The 6511-nt window shown below is 58.9% G+C and overlaps 1 long non-coding RNA gene across 1 annotated transcript; it reads left to right on the top strand.

Moving 5' to 3' along the window:
- The first annotated feature begins 264 nt into the window (after positions 1-264).
- Positions 265-4729, top strand: LOC128337805 (uncharacterized). Its single transcript, XR_008312440.1, has 3 exons — positions 265-332; positions 1794-1920; positions 4364-4729. It is a non-coding gene; the product is annotated as an uncharacterized LOC128337805 (long non-coding RNA).
- The last annotated feature ends 1782 nt before the right edge of the window (positions 4730-6511 follow it).

The raw sequence follows: 6511 nt of genomic DNA on the forward strand, positions 1-6511 counted from the left end.
CACAGGACTCGATGATTTATTTAGAAGATTCCTACTGCCTCCCGCTCACTTTCTCTCTCTCGCTCGCTTTTTTAAATTCCATGTTCCTTGGCTAAGAACATATTAATCAGAAATTAAAGACAGAGGAAGAGGGGGAGGGGGCAGGGACGCCAATAATAATAAGCGAAGGGGAAGAATGTGTGGGCGCAAAGGAATGAGGAGTGGCGAAGGAGGAGGGAGGAAGGATGGAGAGCCCCCCCCCCCCAGAGACTGGCGAGAAAGAACCGGAGGGTGGCGGACCGCCAGAAGGGTGGCAGAGGCCGAAGGAGATGCAAGAGAAATGGATTGGGAAGGTGTGAGATGCGGGGGGCGGGGGGGGAGGGAAGAGAAAGCAAAAAGGACCAAATTTAATGCAGGAAGTGGGAGATGCAGACGAAAGCACACGGGAGAGCAGAAGCGGGGGGGGGGATAAAAGGCAAAAACTTAATACAGCAGCGGAGCAGCAGATAAAGCGGGCGGAGGGAACCTTCCTGCTGACACAAGAGGAGAAGGATAAAAGCAAAGCATGATGTTGAAAAGGCTGGAGGAAAAACAAATGAGAGGAAAGCGCACACGCATGGAGGGGAAAGGAGTGAAACGCTCAAAGCTGATGCGCTGACAGGCAGGCCTGTTTTTCTGGTGCCTCTTTGGCGAGGGGGGGGGGGCGCGGGGCGAGATTGGCTTTTACTGTATGAAGGGTGTCGGTGTTCACCAAGCACCTTGAAGGCCAGATTACATGTTAAACACCAACATAACGAACTGAACTACAATAGTCTGGTCCCCAGCCACCCCCCAGAAAAGCTGCTCTGGGCATGGTTTGGTCCCCAGCACTCTCCAAACCCGGGGAAGAGAGACGGCAAGGGGTGACTTTCCCCACTTTCCCCACCACTTCAGGAGAGGAGCAGTGGGTGGGGAAAGGGTCAAGCTTCTCTCCCCAGCCGGAGCCTCCCCTCCCAAGATGGACTTGCTTGAAAGTAAAAGCAGCTGGCATAGAAAGAGAAGTCAGTGGGTGACTCTCCTCTTTGGGACAGAGCACGTCCTTTTCATTTCTTTCATGCCATCAGGGCAGGTGACAGAAAGCAGGATACCGCTGTAGCATCAAGACAACCAGTTGTTAAAAGCTCACAGAGAAGTAAAGTGTGCCATGGAGTCGCCCACAGGGCCCTGTGGTTGTCTTGGGTAGAATACAGGAGGGGTTGACCATGGCCTCCTCCTGTGCAGTCTGAGATCAGCATCCTTTCAGCATCTTCCTAGATCGCTGCTGCCCAATTGAGGTGTTTCCCATAGTCTGGGAAACAGACCAGCAGGGATTTGAACCGGCAACCTTATTATTTCTTCGATTTCCCTGCTTACCTTCTGCTTGCCAGTCAAGCATTTCCCCGCTGTGCCACTTAAGGTGACTAAAAGCTCATCAAGCACCTGGGAAATCACAAAGCTCTTGTCCTGCTGCTGGGGCTGGCCAGACATTTCCTGAGCAGAGCTTCCCGGGCGGGGACAGGGTGCCTGAGGGCCTCCTGGACTCAGTGAGATGGCCCAATGCTTTGGTCCGGTAAGAGGCCATGCCCTGCCCTGGCATCGGATGTCATGTAGCACCCGCCTGGCACATAGAAGGAGGCCTCCTCCAGTGGGTCCACAGCAGCATCTCCAGTGAAGGAGGATGGAAACCACCTCTCCCTTAACCTCGGCCGAGCAGCTGCCAGTCCGTGCTGAGCTTACTGAGTGGTCTGGCTCAGTAAAGGCAGCCTATGAAGCAGGCTCTTGTGTTGTGTTTTCAGGGCAGGATCATCAGAGGACCAACATCTCCCCAGCATAAAGACACTATCGTGGAAATGCAGAATGCATCGGACAAGTACCTAGGCATGCTGCTGACCACCTGTTGGATGCTCACCATGTCCAGCGAAGGTGTGTGGTCCCCCCCCCGCCCCTGCTGCCAGCAATGTCTGGGCCAATTATTTGAGTCCCCCTCTGCAGCTCCCCCCCCAAATCTAATGACCTGTATCTTTAAAATGCCCCCCCCACAAAAAGTCTTTCCTCTCCACACCAAGGCTGGGCTCCCTCTGCTGCTGCCTGCTGGGTTCATTCCCTCTGCAGTGGCCGGTGGTCAGGCCTGGATGTCAAAGCCCGGAGGAGGTTGGCTCCTTTGCTCCCGTCTCCTGGTCTCAGCAAGAGTTCAAAACAGGCCTTGTAAGCTGCAGCATGTGGCAGGACAGCCTCTGCCAAGGGGACCGCCCCTCAGGCCAATTATTTGAGTCCCCCTCTGCTGCTCCCCCACCAAACTTAATAACCTGTATCTTAAATGCCCCCCCAAAGTCTTTCCTCTCCCCACCAAATTTAAATGAGGGGTGTTCCCTCTGTCCACCCTCCGAGGCTCCTCAAGTGCCCCCCCCCCGCACAGGTTGGCCAATGGTTATTGCTGTTACAATTGTTTGCCAGCTTTCCTCTGAGGAGCTCAGGACAATTTATGTGGTTCTCCACCCCCCCACCCCCCCACCCCCTTTATTTCCACAGGAACCCTGTGAGGTAGGCTAGACAGGGCAATAGGCTGGCAGGCCTGTGGCTGAGGGGAGATCCGAACCTGGATCTACCCAGCACACTAACCATCAGGCGCTACAGGGCATCTCAAGGAGGTCCATAGGGATCCAGGAAGTGGCCTTCTACCGAGTCAGACCCTCGGTCCGTCCAGCTCAGCAGCATTGTCTACCCAGGCTGGCAGCGGCTTCTCCCAGGTTGCAGGCAGGAGTCTCTCTCAGTCTCAGCCCTACCTGGAGATGCTGCCAGGGAGGGGCCTTGTTAGAACCTTCCGCAGGTCCTCTTCCACCGAGGGAGCAATGGCCCCGTTCCCCGGCCCGGGGGGGGGAGGAGGAGGGGGCTGGACTCTGCAGCCCCCAAAGGGGCCTAGAGGGGACGGGGGCCCAGTTTCCCGGCTTGCCCCGCCGCCATCTCTGCCCCGGCGGCGGCCTCGTCCTCGGGGTTGCCTGCTGCTCCCCTCAGGCGCCAATGGCCCCGCGGCGGGGCGGCTCCTCTTCTGGAGCACCACGAGCCCTCCTCCTCCTCCTCGGCGCTGGGAGACTCAGGCCGGGCAGGATTAGAGCGCGGGGCGGGGGCGGGGGGAGGCCGGCGGAGGGTCTCTGCCAGCCAGGAGGGGCGCCGCTGCCGCTGCCGCCTGAGCCGCGCGTCCTGCCCCTGCCCCTGCTCCTGCTCCTGCTCCTCCTCCCCTGTTATCCTCGGGAGAGATAAGCAGGCCTGGCGGCGGAGGCTGCGCTGATAAGGAGATTAGGGGGATTGGCGGAGCTCTGCTGGGATTCTCCCGCAGGGCGCGAGGCGGCGGCTGCCGCTGCCGCCTCGAGATCAGCCAGGAGGTTATCTAAAGAGGCCGGGCCCCCGCCAGCCGCCAGCCGGGCCCTGCGGGACCTGCCCGCTCCAAAGCCGCGAGCGAGCGGCGCGCCGAAGGAGCACAAAGCGGGCAGGGCACCGAGGAGCAGGTCGCTCCAGGCCGGCGGCGGGGCAGATGAACCGCCGGCCTGACCCCCATCATCGGGGCTGCTGGGCTGGCGGGCGGCGGCGGCGGCACAAAGACGTGACGCCGGGTCGGGGCTGCTGCTGGCCCCGCTTGCTTGCTTGCTTGCTTGCTTGTGTGTCTGTGTGGCGGGCGGGGGCGTGTTGTGCGCGCGCGCGCCTTTGCTTAAGCTGCTGCTTGCTGGGCACAGAAGCAAAGCCGCGATCCGCAATGGTGCTGGGTCTCCTTTGTGCGGGGGGGGGGGGGTTGCTGGGAGAGGCAGGCAGAGCTAGCCTCCCCCCCCCACCAGGTAGAAGCGATAGCAGCAGTGGACTGCTTCTGCCTTCGCTGCCATCACAACCGTATTGTGGGCGGGGGGGGGCACTCCTCTTGGCAGCCACCAACTGGGGAGCCCACCCCGCAACAGTGCCCGCCTCGGAGGTCTCCTCATCCCAGGGCAATACAATGTGGGAGAAAAAGCAGCCACCTGCAGGGCCCCCCACTGCTGCCTTGCATGCCAAGAAGTGGGGCCCTTGTGTGTGGGGGGGGGAGGGCAGCTGGTTCTGTCTGAGGGCCTGCCTGGAGAGCAGGAAGGGGCCTTTGGTCCTCCAGCCTCAGCAGGAAGCTCCTGGGCCTCACGGGTGGATTTATAGATCCTGCTTGTCAACAGAAAAGTTCTTAAAGAGGTCCCCATAGAGAAAGGAGACACGGCGTGGTGTCCCCAAAGGGCCCCCACTCTCCCACCCATCAAGAGGCGAAGGGTGATGTGTTTGCAAGGACGGAGCCATGGGAGGACTGGCGACCCCTTTCTCCCCCGACTTCTGCTCCAAAGCACTGACTTTCCCGCAGGGCCATCACACGCCAGACCATTGCGCCAGCTCCCTGCGCTGGTTGGAGCCGCTTCTGGGAGTTCAACGGCCTCCTTCCTCCCACTTCTGGCTGGAGATTCTTCTGGCTGGCAGCAGCACCCTGAAGCCAACACGAGGCTTCTTCCCATCTTGCACTTTGTCCAGGTGGCACCAGCAGCAGCAGCAGCAGCAGCAGCAGCACCAATATTTATATACCGCTTTTCAACAAAAGAGAACAAAGCGGTTTACTATCTATCTATCTATCTATCTATCTATCTATCTATCTATCATATTTCTATGCCGCCTAATATGTACATCTCTAGGCTGTTTACACAGAGAAATAATAAATAAATGAATGAATAATTGAGATGGCTCCGTGTCCCCAAAGTAGGGCTCACACTCTAAAAAGAAACATCTTTTCTCACCCCAGCCACAGCCATGGGAGGGGTGCTGTGCTGGGATGGAGAAGGCCAGTTGCTCTCCCCCTGCTCAATAAAGAGAATCGCCCCTTTAAAAGGGGGCCTCTTTGCCCAGTGAGCAGGGGCAGGGCCTGGCTTCATCTGAAACTGCACACGTCTTCTGCCTAGTTCGGGAATGGTGGTTCAGGCACTTCCCTCTAGATTTGCATTTAGATTGGGGGGGGGGACACAGATGTGTACCTGCCCCTTCCTGTGGCATGCACTTAAAATAAGGAGCGACGGACTCATGGGGCGGGGAGGCCCTGCCAACCAAAATGTGTGGGGGTCACTTGGGCCCCCGTGCATCCAAGGCCTCCGCCTGGCACGTGCACACTGCTGCCCCCGGCCATGGCGGGAAGAGGCAGCGTGTGTCACGCACGCCCCAGACCTTGGCTCAAGCAGGGGCCCCCTGCGTTGCACTGGAGCCCCAGTGGGGGTGTCCGGGCTTGGAGGCCGAAGGAGCAGAGGGGGCCCAGAAGGTGGGGTCCTCCTGAGCCACACGCCAGGCTGATGGGCAGCAGGGCCGGCTGCCTGGAATCCGGCGGGGCTTGCCTGGGCAGGGGGCTCAGCCAGAGCTGTGGGCTCCTGCACTGGGCTGGCTTCAGGAAGCGGCTGAGGAAGGGGTTTCATCGGGAGAGCCCCGCCCGTTCCTGACTGCTGCCGCCAGCAGCTCCAGCCTGGCTTCTGAGGAAACAGGGCTTGGCGGCTTACTCCTCCTCCTGAGTAGCCCCCTTGCTCAACAGCTGCCTGGCAGCAAGGCGCGCCCTTCTATCTTGGGTCTTTATTTAGGATTTCTCCCAGTTTGTGGCGCCTGTCTGACTGGAAACCGGGAGGGGAGCCCACAGGCTTGGCTCACTTGAGCCCAGTCTGGGCCATTTCTGGGGTGGCCCAGCGGCAGCGGTTTCCTGTGGCCGGTGCTGGATGTCTCCTTCTCGGAGCTGGCCATTGAGGTAAGTGCTGGAGCCGAGCGGGTTGCCAGGGTTTGGGGGTCTGTAAGGCAGAATCTGAGGAGGGGGGCGTCCCTCCCATAGGCCTTCTCCTGACAGAGATTGTCTGGCGTCGCCTGTGCTGGTTCTGGGACAGGGGTCTGGCCTGGCAGCCTCGAGGTCAGCCAGTCCCTGCTGGCGCTGCAAGCTGAGGTGTCTCGTCTGGGGAGACTTTGGTGTCATTTGGTGAATGGCTGGGGTTGGGTCTGGGCGACCGTAGAGAGCGCCTTCTTTGGTATGATCCCCATCGCACGTTGAGGTCATCTGCAGAGGTCCATCTCTGGCTACCACCGGCACGTCTGGTGGCGACTCAGAGCCGGGCCTTCTCTGTAGCTGCTCCTGGCCTCTGGAATGCACTCCCGGCAGACCTCCGCACTTCAGGCTCGCTGTTGTCCTTTAAGAGAGCCCTGAAACCTGTTTGTTTGGCCTGGCCTCCCAGGGTTTTTACATTGTTTTAAAAAACATTTTAATTGGTTTTGAATGGTTTTTAAATTGTTTTTATATTGTTTTAAGCAGTGTGTTTTGAATTGTGTTTGTTTTTATGTCTTTTTAAACTTGTTGTGCACTGCCCAGAGCCTTTGGATGGGGCGGGCTATCAATGTAACAAACAAGCAAATCCTCTGGTTGGGACCCCCGTGGGCCAGGGCCCTTTCAAGGTGGGAGCTCCCAGTAGGTGGCTGCAGGAAGTCCCGTGATTTCTTTGGC

The sequence above is a fragment of the Hemicordylus capensis genome, chromosome 15 (assembly GCF_027244095.1).
Source record: "Hemicordylus capensis ecotype Gifberg chromosome 15, rHemCap1.1.pri, whole genome shotgun sequence".
NCBI classification, from domain to species: domain Eukaryota; kingdom Metazoa; phylum Chordata; class Lepidosauria; order Squamata; family Cordylidae; genus Hemicordylus; species Hemicordylus capensis.